The sequence below is a fragment of the Neofelis nebulosa genome, chromosome X, assembly GCF_028018385.1.
Source record: "Neofelis nebulosa isolate mNeoNeb1 chromosome X, mNeoNeb1.pri, whole genome shotgun sequence".
NCBI classification, from domain to species: Eukaryota; Metazoa; Chordata; class Mammalia; order Carnivora; family Felidae; genus Neofelis; species Neofelis nebulosa.
Window position 1 is genome coordinate 4,999,642 of NC_080800.1, and position 14,417 is coordinate 5,014,058.

Sequence of the window (14,417 nt, forward strand, 5' to 3'; positions counted from 1 at the left end):
AAGCGTCTGGTTTTGGTTGGTGTCTCTCTCTGTTTCTCCCCTTGCTCATTTCCTTTGAAAAAAATTTTTTTTAAGTTTTATTTATTTTTGAGAGAGAGAGAGAGAGAGAGAGAGAGAGAGAGAGAGAGAGAGACAGAGTATGAGCTGGGCAGGGGCAGAGAGAGGGGGAGACAGAATCCACAAAACAGACTCCAGGCTCTGAGCTGTCAGCACAGAGCCCGGCGCGGGGCTTGAACCCGTGAACCATGAGATCATGACCTGAGCCTAAGTTGGACGCCCAACCAACTGAGCCCCCCAGGTGCCCCTCATTTCTTTTGTTTCTTAAATCCCACATATGAGTGAAATCATACGGTATTTGTCTTTCTCTTATTGTGCTTAACATTATATTCTCTAGCTCCATTCATGTCCTTTGCAAATGGCAAGATTTCGTTCTTTTTCAAGAGTGAATAATACTCCCTGTATACATGCGTACATACACACGCACACACACCACATCTTATCAATTCATAGATCGATGGACACTTTGCCTGCTTCCATATCTTGGCTATTGTAAATAATGTGATATGTATCAGGTTGCATGTATCCCTTTAATTGATGTTTTTATCTTCTTTGGGGAAATATTCAGTAGTATATTGCTGGGTCATAAGGTAGTTCTATTTTTAACTTTTTGAGTACCCTCCATACTGCTTTCCACAGTGCACCAGTTTGCATTCCCACCAACAGTACAAGAGGGCTCCCCTTTCTCTGCCTCCTCATCCACACCTGTTCTTTCTTCTGTTTTTGATATTAGCCATTCTGAAGGATATGAAGTGATATCTCATTGTAGTCTTGATTCATATTTCCCTGATGGTAAGTGATACTGATCATCTTTTTTTTTTTTTAATTTTTTTAAATGTTTATTTATTTTTGAGACAGAGAGAGACAGAGCATGAACTGGGGAGGGGCAGAGAGAGAGGGAGACACAGAATCTGAAACGGGCTCCAGGCTCTGAGATGTCAGCACAGAGCCCAACGCGGGGCTCGAACTCACGAACCGTGAGATCATGACCTGAGCCGAAGTCGGACGCTTAACCAACTGAGCCACCCAGGCGCCCGATCATCTTTTCATGTGTCTTTTGGCCATCTAAGGCTTGTTTTGTTTTGTTTTTTGAGAAATGTCTGTTCATGTCTTCTGCCCACTTTTTAATTGCATTATCTGTTTTTTTTCGGTGTTGAGTTGTATCAGTTCTCTATTTTGGATACTAACTCTTTATCAGATACATCATTTTCTAATATCTTCCTCCACTCAGTAGGTTGCCTTTTTATTTTTATTTTTTATTTTTTGGTTGTTTACGTCACTGCACAGAAACTTTTTATTTTCTTATAATCCCAGTAGTTTATTTTTGCTTTTGTTTCCCCTGCCTTAGGAAATATATCCCAAAAGAAGTTACTTCAGCCAGTGTCAGGCTACTGCTTATGTTGTATTCTAGGATTTTGATGGTTTCCTACCTCACATTTAGGTCTTTAATCCGTTTTTAATTTATTTTTGTGCATGGTGTAAGAGTGTGGGCCAGGTTCATTCTTTGCATGTTGCTGTATCGTTTTCCTACACCCTTTGTTGAAGAGACTGTCTTTTTCCCATTGGATATTCTTTCCTACTTTGTGGAAGATTAACTGACCATATAATTTTGGGTTCATTTCTGGGTTTTCTTTTCTGTATCGTTGATCTATGTGTCTATTTTCGTGCCAGTACCATACTGTTTTGATGGCTACACCTTTGTAATATAACTTGACGTCCAGAATTGTGATGCCTCCAGCTTTATTTGTCTTTTTCATGATTGCTTTGACTATTCAGGGTCTTACGTGGTTCCGTACAAATTTTAAGATTGTTTGTTCTAGTTCTGTGAAAAATGGTATTGGTATTTTGACAAGGATTGCATGGAATTTGTAGAGTGCTTTGTGTAGTGTAGACATTTTTAAACAATTTTTAATGTTTATTTAACTTTGAGAGAGACTGTGTGAGCGGGGGAGGGGGAGAGAGAGGAGACAGGGAATCAAAAGCAGTCTCCAGGCTCCAAGCTGTCAGTACAGAGCCTGATGTGGGGCTCAAATCTAGACATTTTAACACTGCTTTTCCAATCCATAGCATGGAATATCTTTTGTTGTGTCATCATCAATTTCTCTCATCGGTTTTTTATACTTTCCATCTGTGATTATAGCTTTTCAAATCTCACTTAGCAAAGTTCAAAATATATAATACAGTATTATTAGCTATCACTATGCTGTATGTTGTATCCCCAGGACTTACTTATTTTATAACTGGTAGTGTGCAATTTGACCCCCATAGTTACCACCCATCTTAATCAGCTCTGTCGATAGGAATCCATTGATTTTTGTTGTGTTTTTTTTCCCATTCAGATTCCACATATAAGAGATCATACATTTGACCTTCTGTTTCTGACTTATTTTACTTAGTGTAATACACTCAAGACCTGTCCATGTTGTCACTTATGACAGAATTTTTTTTTTCTCATGGCCGAGTAATACACTGCTGTATACATAGACCACATTGGCCTTCTCCTGTGTCCATTGATGGACACCGACATTGATTCCATCCATAATTGCTATTCTTGAAGTATCACTGTGATGCTGTATCAGAAGCCTCTGGTATGTTCTGAGCTCCAATGCTTACTAGTTGGGTGGTCCCAGCTGAATTATCTCCTCAGGGGTTGTGGGGCTCAGGACAACGATTAGTATATGGTCACCTTAATGTAGGTTCAGTCTTCTGCTGTCGATCACGAGATTTCATTCATTTATCGATTTCATTCATTCATTCATTCATTCATTCATTCATTCATCGATTTAATAATTGTTGAGTAACTAGGATGTGCTGGGTAGGATGGGTGCCCAAACATGTAAGGTTCTGTGCTGTCTTTGAGATTCTTGTTCGTGTAGGAAGGATGGTTTTACAAGTGGCGGGTAGTGAAGTGGTTATAATGTCGGCCATGTGGCGAGCCTGGGGACTATAACAGATAAGGCTATGATCTCCACCTGTGCCAGAGGGCATCCTCACAGAACAGGGACCATTTACAATGCACCAGAAATGATCAGTCTGGATTGTCCTTATCATCTCTCTCGGTTCAGCCTCATGGGGAATCCTCCATCAGATTTCTGCCCGCCCAACAGCTCAAGTGGCTTATATTGTTCATGGAGTGATTTAAAGTGGGATTCACTTTGGTCGTTTCAGTGTCTGTGTCTTCCAGTGCAGAGGGGCTGGTTAGAGAAACAGAAGTTTTCCTGAATCCTAGTGTCCCAGGAAATCAGCCTGGTCAAATTCCTTTATCGATTAGTGCATACCATAGCATTCACATGTATGCGTTCTTTGTTCCCTTGACCGCTACATTTTATGTGTCACTTGATATGATTTATTCCCCTCAGATCTTATCCCACATAAGGAAGGTGTCTTCCTTGGCCAGTACTTTTGAAAATGCATTGTGGTTACTTTTCTGTACTACCAAGCAATGACTCTATCTATCTTTCTTGGGGGGCATAGAAAGTAAACATCTAACAGAGCAAGACATACATACCATCGCATGAGAAGAAAAATGCTGTCCAATTCTATGGCAGCAAATGCAGATACGTTCAATTTGAACGTAGGTATTTCTTCGATGAAGAACAAAATCCAGTGCGTTGCAATTGCTGAGTTTGGGTGCGGGGCTCTGTTGTGAGTGGGGATATGGTCCGCATCTGCAGGCTGCCTAAAGGTCAGTTCAAGCAATAAAAAGTTGCTCCTTTATTCTTCCTCTTCCCCAGTATCTCCTGCTTTGTAAATGCTTGTTGTTGTTTTTTTTTTCCCACTGCAGGATGAAATTCAGTATCGGGATAATGGCTCAGAAAGTAGTCAAATGAATCAGCTAAATAGATTGGTCTTATCAGGGACAGAGCTGTGAGGTGATTCAAGACCTTCGCAGGAGAACGGTCCTGTCGATGGGGAGTGGGGAGATGAATGTCTCCAGGTCTACACTTCCATCAATTTGAAGTCTTAAGGAAACAGGCTCCTGACCTTTTTAAGTAAAGCCACCTAATCAATCAAGCAAACCAACCAACGTACAGGCTGCAACCTGGCACCGTTGTGTCTCCTGCAGGGACGGAACCATTAAGGATCTGTTTGCATCCACACATCCATTCCCTCCCCAACCCCCCGCACGATGGTTTGTTTTTCCTCTAGAGGTATATGAGCTCACATTTGTAGGCATTAACAATGGAAGGCAGTTAGAAGTCATTTTGCTCAGGCTTCTCAGTTTACAGAAAGTTAGATGTAATTAAAATCAGTGTTACGGCGAATGTGATTTATTGAGGTAAATTGGGTGAAAAGAGAGGTGGTTGGTGGGTTGAAGTTACCGTGTCTGCAGGGGCACCTACACTTGAAACAGCCATCCTGAAGTGTCGCATTTATTTCTTCGCGCTTTTCTTAGTATTGGAAGCGTTTCTGTGTGTCAGGGCCAGTGGTTTCTCAATGGAGCGTTGGTCTAATTGGGGGATGGATTTCATCCCAACGTTGAACACCTGCTGATGTGCTAGTGAATGGGTACCTGGCATTTCGGGGGTCCAGTGAATGCTTCTTTCTGAAGTAGGACTGTCTTGCTTCTACATCCAAGTGGCTATTAGTGAATGTTTGCTGATACAGGTTCAGCTTTTTAAGCATTACCCCAGTTATTGTTACCCTCCTCCCATCTCTTTCTCTCCCTCTCTCAATCATGAGCACACTTTGCAGGTGCACACGCAAGTTGTATCTTTCCACACTGTGAGCCCTATTCGGTCATAAAGCAAGGTTAACATAATCATAAAGCCGGATTGCAAAATTCAAAGATGTGTCTACCACGTGATTAACTTGGTTTCTTACATGAAGAAGAAGCAGGACACGTGATGCAACAGGCAGTGTCACTGAGGGTAGGAAGTGAAGGATCCACACGTCAAGTCTCGGTCCGGTCGGGGTCGGCCCTCCACGCTTACTGCTTATCAGGCCCCAGCAGTGGAGGGTCTCCGTTCTGTTGGGAGATCAATAGGGCACAGCCTCCAGCAGCAGCTGCCTTTTCCAACTTATCAGACATAGAGGGGTCATCCCTGCAGAGTCGGGCTCTTTCCTGCAAAAATTCTCCCCTTTTGGGGGGCGCCCCGCTGGTTTAGTCGTTGGAGCTCGTGACTCTTGATTTCAGAGTTGTCAGTTCAAGCCTCAACGTTGGATGTAGAGAATATTGAAAAGTAACATTAAAAACAAGAAATCATCCCTTGTGAAAAGGATTAAATCAGTCTTGGGTACGTGCAAGCCGTTCTGCTTCTCATGGGTTCTGGGGCATCAGCTGTGGTGGGTGTGGGCCCTATCTTGTAGCTGTAGTTCTCGTGCGTCCTTCCTTCACACAGGCTTTTCTGATTGAGGCAGGTCGCTTCTTTACAGGAGTGACTCCCTCTTGCTCTCTACATATTCTTTCTCTCTCTCTCTCTCTCTCCCCCTCTCTCCCCCCCTCTCTCTCTCCCTCTCTCTGTCTCTCTGTCTCTCTCTCTCTCCCTCTCTCTCTCTCTCTCCTTCTCTCTCTCTCCTTCTCTCTCTCTCCTTCTCTCTCTCTCCTTCTCTCTCTCTCACACACACACACCAAGCTACCCAAGGATCTTCTGGGATTTCTGTTCCAAGAAGATAAATAACACGATAATCTCATCAACAGTGAGATCTTAGCGATAAAACATTACTGATTCCAGGGTGTTGTTTGAAAAGTACTTCAAGGCAACTCCTAACAAAGACTAGGTGAACTGGAGGTGACGGGTACTGCGTACCGCCCCGTGTGCCCGAAAAGCAAAGATCACTAATGCTTGGACACCAGTGCCGCTGCAGAATCTTTGGAGCCGGAACGTGTTTTTCTGGAGCACATTAAGGTAAGCGCTTGGGGCACCTCTGCCCAAGGAAGACTCTAAGTGAAAAAGGGGTGGACAAGGAAATCTGAGCCCAGTATCTGATTATAAAGACATGTCAGCATTTTAAATTCTAAACACTACTTCTCTAAGATTCCCCAGGAAAACCTGCCCCTGAGTCTTGCCCAACTATCTATTGAGATGCAGGTGTAAGCACCTGGCTACCTTGGCTCAATTACTCATCCCTGTGCCCCCTCTGCTCTAGCGTAGCAGCATTTACTTGTTAACCATTTGAAAGCGGTTGATTCTCTTTTGAATTTGCATTTCCATCCCTTGATGGTGTGTTGTGTGCCCGTGTGTCTCTCGTTTCCAGAAACAGAAGCAGGCAGGGTTCGTACGTTCGAGTTAAAGACCAGTCAGGAATAATGCATTTCTCTATGGAAGCCGTTCACGAATGAGTCCTATAGCATTCAGTGCCACAGACACCTTTCACACTGCGCAAAAAACAGGGTTGTGTGTGGTTGTATTTGTGAAGGCTTTTGTCTGGTAGTCTCTCTTACTGACAAGATGTGAAAGAACGTGGCCCCTACTCGGTTAATGCAAATGTGCTGTCTCAGCCAACTTGACCAGAATAGTTTGAACAAAGCAGATGGTTCCTTCCCACTGAAGACATTTGTCATCACAAGATCTAAGCACAGAAAAGGAGATCTGAGTAATAGAGAATTTGGGGACAGCATTGAAGTGCACACAGGGGCTCACACACATACACATGCTTGTACACATGCTTGCACAAAGCATGTTTGTAGCCCTATGCATATATCCATATACATCCATGTACGAGGAGTGGATACACACACAGACACACACACACACCTTTTTTTCTCTCTCCCCTTAAAGGATTCTCTTGAACGTGTAGGGGAGAAAAAACATCTTTTTTTTCTGCTACCTGCTACATTCAATGTCTAGGGCCATGAATCAAACACATAAAAGACAGGTTGACACGAGGGGGGGAAATGACATTTTTAATTCACTGGGGTTCACAAAGACAAATGTGGTACATGGAGGCATCCAGGTGATTGAAGTTACACACCGTTTTAGGCTAAACAAAGCAAAAGAGCTTTGGGCATCTGGTGAGGGAGGCAAGTTTGGGTAACGGGGGGAGGACATGTCTGGAAACTACGGGCTGCCTTGTTCTGCGGAGAAGAGTCACCTCAAAGAGAGGAGTGCTAGCTCTCCATCTGGTATTGAAACATCTTTACAAATGGACATTTCCTGGGTTCCTGGGTGGCTCTCTGGCTCCAGGGTCCACTCTTGATTTTGGTTCTGGTCTTGATCTCATGGTTCATGGCCCACCCCAGAGCCCACTTGGGACTGTCTCTCTCGCCCTCTCTGCCTGTCTCCCTTGCTCGTGCTTTTCTCCATCTCTAAATAAATAAACATAAAAAAGAATTTATTTAAAAAAAAAAAAAAACATGGGCTGGGTGGCTCAGTCGGTTATACCTCCAACTTTTGGTTTTCCACTCAGGTCATGATCTCAAGGTAGGTGGGTTCAATCCCCACATAGGGCTCTGAGTGGACAGCATGGAGCCTGCTTGGGATTCTGTCTCCCTCTCTTCCTGTCCCTTGCTCGCTCTCTCTCAGAAGAGTAAATAAATAAACGTTAAAAAAACAAACAAACCCCCCCCAAATAAATAAAAATTAAATGGAAGTTCCCTTTATAAATGTACATTTCCATTACAAAAGGGGCAATTTATATACTCCCATTTTGAGGCTGACGGAGGTAAAATCTTCTCTTGTGTCTCCTGGGTCTCAATTGCTCTTAGCTCAAAATAGTACGTTTGCCAAAGGGGCATATACTGGGGTGCGTATTCTGGTACCCTTCCCACCTAAGGGAAAAAAGAATTTCAGGTGTACCGTGACCTTCCCAAGATAACACAGTACAGAATACAAACTCTTAATTGTTTCCAGTTTTACAAATTTGGGGGGAGGTGTGGGGGTGGCTGGGAGGGGATCAGAATGGGACTGATCACTAGAAGAGGAACAATTGGAAATGAGAGATACTTGGCACTTGAACAGTGCCCTTGTGGTTGAGCCCAGCACATAGAAACAAGAGAACAACAGCTAGTTGTGGGAGCAGCACACCGTGCAGCAGTCATGTCTTTGTTTTTGCAAAGACTTTGTCTTTTGCTACAGCTTTTGCTCTTTTGGTTTACATTTCTGGATTTACGTTAGGTTACACCATGCCACCGTGCTCCCCAGCTGCTTTTACGGACATTCTGAATTTTCTCGTGACCCTCACTCTGCCAAGCTTTGCAGCAAGAATTCAAGCATGTAGGACACTCAGGCAGGTGGTCATTGGATAGTGGAACTTCTGGAATACAGCAACAGATGGAGGCCAGGACACACGGTTAAAACTACTTTTGCAAAGGACATTATAGGTGAAAGATACATAGGTCCACCTATGTTGGTGTAAGCCTCAAGGAATCTTTCAGAACTTTGGGGGATATAATCAGAGGCATTAGGGACATGGCTCCAGGGCTTAGAAATTTTCTCTTTCCGGAGTTTCAGTTTTTAGAATGAACAGTAGAACGAATTAAGAGACAAACAGGTCCGGGCTCATACTTGATTAAAAATAACCACCTCGGGGGTACCTGGGTGGCTCAGTTGGTTACCTGTCCAACTTGAGCTCAGGTCATGATCTCCCATTTTGTGATTTCGAGCCCTGCTCTGTGCTCTGTACTGACAGCATGGAATCTGCTTCAGTTCCTGTCTCTCTGTCTCTCTTTCTGCCCCTCTACTCATGTTCTGTCTCTCTTGTTCAAAAATAAATTCACATTGAAGGAAATTCAATTTTAAAAAAAATTAACCACGTCATGTGCCTTGTAGAGTTATTAATGGCATTCCATTCTAGTTCCAATCCCATTGTAGATGCTTACTCAATTGCACGTTGGTTGTTCTTACTGTTTTGGTTACGAATATCCCTTTCTGTTGTCAGTGAGGTTGGTAGAGGTTGAACAATGGTAGTAGTGACATCAGAAGATATACCGTAGAAGAGGTGGCAGGGACTTTGACTAACACCAGGCTGTGAAGACACAGAACCAAGACATCCTGGTGTAGCAGGGTTTTCGCAGAGAGAGTCGTGGCTCTGAGGCTTTTCTTTCTAAGGAGCAACGTTATTCATGCTGTTACTGGCTCCGCTGGGTTCGCATCCAAAGAACTGAGCCCCGAATGCCATGTGGCGTAGTGTTTTATACATTTTCTACTTCTTCGTCTCCCGTATACAAGAACACACAAACATGCAGTCTGATTAAGTGGTCTCATGTTACAAGGTCCTGAGGGATGTTGTTATGTACACACATAGCCAGGTTATCTTCAGTTTTTGTTTTTTTTTTTTATTCTTTCCTTAGGAAGGTGACCCTACCCCACTGGAATTGAGGTAAAGTTTCTAGTTAGTAGCCTGGCTTATTGTGAAGATGGGTCTTGATAGACTGGCCCGAGTCTTTTAAAGTTGCATCGATCTGTATTAACACCTGGCCCCCATTGTTTAATGTCTCTATGCTTAGAAGTAGCAGAATTGATGGTAAGGGTTTGATTCACAATTCCATGTGCAAAATGGAATAAGGAGGTATTTTGTTGGTTTTGTTTCAGGTAAGATAGGAGCATGATTTCAAGGAGGCTGGGTTGATCATATCAAGTTGTTTGGTGGATGTGGCCCTTGGAGGATGATTGGGTTGCACCATTACCATTCAAACATGTTAGTATAGAATAATTCTCATTGTAGATCAGAGATTCAATCCTACACTATGGTCAAAGGAATACTCTCAGATTACAGGCAATACGTTCTAAAATAGTCCATCAGTACTGATGCATTTGGAAGTGTGTTTGATATTGGAAGGCAGCAATCAGGAGAGATGAAAGTCATGTTTTTCTACTTTTCATTGTGATTAAGGACAAAACAGAAAAGGAATAAAATGTACTACAAGTAAGAGGAATATAATGAAAAAAATAGTATTACAAGTGATGTTTAAGAGAAAATTGAAGTAAACATCCTGGAAGAAGGATCCCTTATTAGACCTTACATAGTTGTGAGAGATGCTGGGATAGTAAAAATTCGAATGGGGACAATTTCAAAATCAGAGGAAAGTTACTAGCCAGGGAGAACAGAGAGGAGCTGTTGAAGATGACTAACCTGGCTCCATCGAGATCACTTGGATCCTACCAGAAGCATTCAGCATAAACTGGTACCCTTGGGGTCTGATTGGAACATACCTGGACAATGAGAGCCCTCCAGGATTAACTGATGCCCATTGGGGGGCAGCTTGGAACCTTTACTAGGAGAACTAGAACCCACCAGGATAGCCTGACACCCATGGGGACTGACTGGAACTTACCAGGATAACAAAGGCCCTCCAGGACAAAATAGCACCCATGAAGACTACTTGGCACCTATCAGAACAACTAGAGCCCTCCGGGATAGCCTGACACCCATGGGGACCACTTGGAACCCACCAGGACAGCCAGGGCCCTCCAGGGTAGCCTGATACCCATGGAGGTGACATGGAACCCATCAGGACATCCAGAGCCCTCCAGCATAGCCTGACACCCATGGGGACCACTTGGATCCCATCAGGACAACCAGAGCCCCACCAAGATTAACTACTACCCATGGGGTACAGCTTGGAACCTACCAGGATAATCAGAGCCCTCCAGGATTACCTGCTGCCCGTGGGGACTACGTGAAATCTATCATGACAACTAGGGGCCTTCCGGATAAAGTAGTACCTGTGGGGACCACTTGGAACCCACCAGGACAGCCAGGGCCCTCCAGGGTAGCCTGATACCCATGGAGGTGACATGGAACCCATCAGGACATCCAGAGCCCTCCAGCATAGCCTGACACCCATGGGGACCACTTGGATCCCATCAGGACAACCAGAGCCCCACCAAGATTAACTACTACCCAGATCCCTCCAGGATAGCCTGGTACCCATGCGGATGATTTGGAATCTACCAGTGCAAAGTGCAACCCATATGTGTCCAATGGCACATCTAAACCTGTCAATGCTGGGATCTGCAGAAGAAGCCAGTGCTCTTTGCCTGGAGCTGTATGTGTGCCTGTCCTGGGGGTTGGAATCACTAAAGGAATGGTTCTGGAAGGATGTTGAGGACTTGTGGTCCCAGCTGCCACCCCTACCAACAAATGTGTCTAGCCCATCAGTGACAACTTTTGAACGGGTGCATCCTGTCCTGGCCACATACCAATATGGGGCCATGTTGTAACAGCTGCTTCCCAATCTTTTAGAACATTCCGGTGTCACAGAATTTTGTGTGGTCAACCCTAATCTAGAATTATACAGTGAAATACATTCTGGCAAGCATAGAACCAGATAAGCTACATTGACACAAAACAAAAAAACTACCACACATTGTTTCACTGAAACATAGGTTAAATGGTCCCATTTTAACAAATCAGAAGACAAAGTCAGCCTGACACTGAAGTCATGCAGCCTAGTTGGCACATCAGTAGGCACTCTAGCCTTTGCTGTACAACCCAGGAAAGGACCACCACCCTGGTTGAAACAGTCAACATTTTCCTTTCACTAAGACCCTTTGGATCAGCAGAGACACTTTCTGTGATTCTCACAAAGTCACTGCATATAGTGGTGAACCATACGTGTGTGGGGCAGTCTGACTGTACCATCCAATTGCAAATTCCCAAGACTATATAAGGGTGGCCTTCTCCATAAAACTTTCCCTAGGTCATTCTGTTACTTGTAGCTCCTATTCCACGAAGTCTCTTTGGGGTGTCTTTTGGACTCTTTAGCATGCCATGGGAAACGTCTGAGATTAAGACATTTAGCCCTGTAGCCCATTTTGTCCGGTAGCCCATTCTAACTACTAACTCATTCATTTGGTCAATACATTTCTTTCTCTGAGACCTTAAAACCGGAAGAGGAAATGTCAACAGCTGAACAAAGATGTTTTGATTCGGTTGATCTGCAGTTTTATCTGATGATATTCCATGGGGCTCAGAAATTTGCCATTTGTTTCCTTGCCTATTTCGTGTGATAAAGGGGCTCAGAAGTTTGCCCTCTGTTTTATCGCCTAGACCCCATGTAGTCTTCTCACCCCGGCCCTGGTCAGCAGTAGCAGTGAGTCATTGAAAATGAAATGCAGTGAGGGGTGCCTGGGTGGCTCAGTCACCTAAGCATCGCACTTCAGCTCAGGTTATGATCTTGCGGTTCGTGGGTTCGAGCCCTGCGTCGGGCTCTGTGCTGATGGCTCAGAACCTGGAGCCTGCTCCCGATTATGTGTCTCCCTCTCTCTCTGCCTCTCCCCTGCTCATGCTCTTTTTCTCTCTCTCTTAAAAATAAACATTAAAAAACTTTTTAAAAAGAAAGAAAAACCCAGTGAATAATCACTACAGGGAAGATCATGTCTTGCGTGTTCCATGTCCTGTCGTAGGAATACAGTTCACAAATGAAAGGATTGCTTGCCCTGTGGGTATCTTCCAGTTGGTGGTGGTCCTTGTCACAAAGCTGTCCTTTGTGGAATAGGGCACTCCGTGCCTTCATCACCTGGCTTAAAGCAAGAGAGGGCGAATTGTGCAAACCCATGCACACGATCACCTCTTGCCCTCAGAGGACTTTTCCGGGGTCATCCATGTGATTCTCTTCAGAGTGACTGTCACACTGGGGTTGGGGGGTGAGGGGATGGCTCATCTCCATCCAATGGAGATTTTATTTTAAATTTTTACCATCAGGTATAAGTACCCTTGAGAAAGTATAGTTATGTCTTTTGAGGCTGATGATTGAACATACCTTGTTAATTACCATGCCTTTGTGTTCTAGCTCTAGATAGACATTTAAAATTACAGAAAAAAAAGGCCAGGTAGAGCATCACTGATCCACGTTTCCAGTAGAGTCGTCACCCGCTCACAGATCCCCCGCCCCGGGGAAGATGGTTTACTAGTAAAGCATGAGTCTCTAGATTATGCTGGTCTGTTGCTATAGTGATACAGATAGAACAGAAAGTGAAATAATATACAAGTGGCATATCACTCTAACTTACTTTGTTTTTTGAAGAATTAATTATTGCAAAATTGGCCATTCATCGTACCTTAACGTTCTGATTTGACAAAATTGTAAAATCGACAGTTTTAAGAAAAACACTTTTATGCTTATTTTTTTTTTTATTTTTGATAGGGAGGGAGGAGGAGGAGAGAGAGAGAGAAATCATGAGTTGGGGAGGGACAGGGAGAGAGGGAGAAACAGAATCTGAAGCAGACTCCGGGCTCTGAGCTATCAGCACAGAACCTGGTGCAGGGCTCGAACTCATGAACCATGGGATCGTGACCTGAGCTGTAGTAGGACACTCAACCAACTGAGCTACCCAGGCGCCCCAGGAAAACCATTTTTAATGTTGTAAAGAAATGCCCATCTTAAAGTACTGCAGAGATTTTTTTTTCCCCTCCACATGTTTTCATTTACAGAACGTGGATTCAGCTGCCCGGGATCATTTCATACTTAGTATTAGATTCTCTGGAAGCTGAAGTTAACAGAATTATCTTCTTGCCTCTGTGGTCTGTCATATGTTTGTTAAATGTCTAAAGATAATGAAAAAGTACTTTGTGTAACAAACGGTATTCCTTTTCTCCCCCCTCCCCCATTGGGTGAAGGACGGCAGATGGTACCTATTTAACATACTCAGATATATAGCATCACATATTTTGTCTGGTAAACAGAAAAAAGGAGGATTATTAAGATACAGTTTGTGAGTTTTTGACAAACAGCCTGAATATATCGCATACTTTGCCAGGTGTGTGAACGTGAAATACTTTTGGGAGTGGAACTGGCTATATTTTATGTGTGCTTAGTTTAGAAATGGAGTGAGTTTCTTTGAAATATGATTTCCAAGTTTTGAACTCATTATGCGTGGATGCACTCCGTTGTCACCCAGAATGCCTTCCAAGGAGGAGACTGATGGGCAAAAGATAGGGGCACTCATGTGGCCATCTTCTCTGTCCGTATGAGTCAGTAGGCTCCATAGAGACGTCTTTTTATGAATGTTAATGTCATCTTTAAGATTACTTTTTACAGTGGGTGTTTTTCTTGGTCTTAATACTTTTCTTTTTTAGAATGCATGTAAGAAACCATTATCCCCAGTCTCTTTTTATGCAATTATAAGATTCCTGGCATTAACAATTAAATTTTTGCCTCTTTATTTTGATCAGTTTCTTAAGGTATCACCATGATTCCGAGCGTAAACTATGGAGTCAGGTCGCCTGGTTACTAATGATGGTTCTGCAGGTGCTAAATGTATGATCCTAGGCCAGTGACACACTATCTAGGTTATTCTGTTTCTTCTGGTGTGAGACAGGATTCCTCCAAGGACCTATTTCATGGTTGTAGTGAGGATTTCAGGAATGTTTGTGAAGCACATCAGATGTCCATGGGGTGTGATGAACACAACTGAAATGTTTGCTACTATTATTATATAATACACATTTCTGACATTTGCTTTCAACAGTGTCAG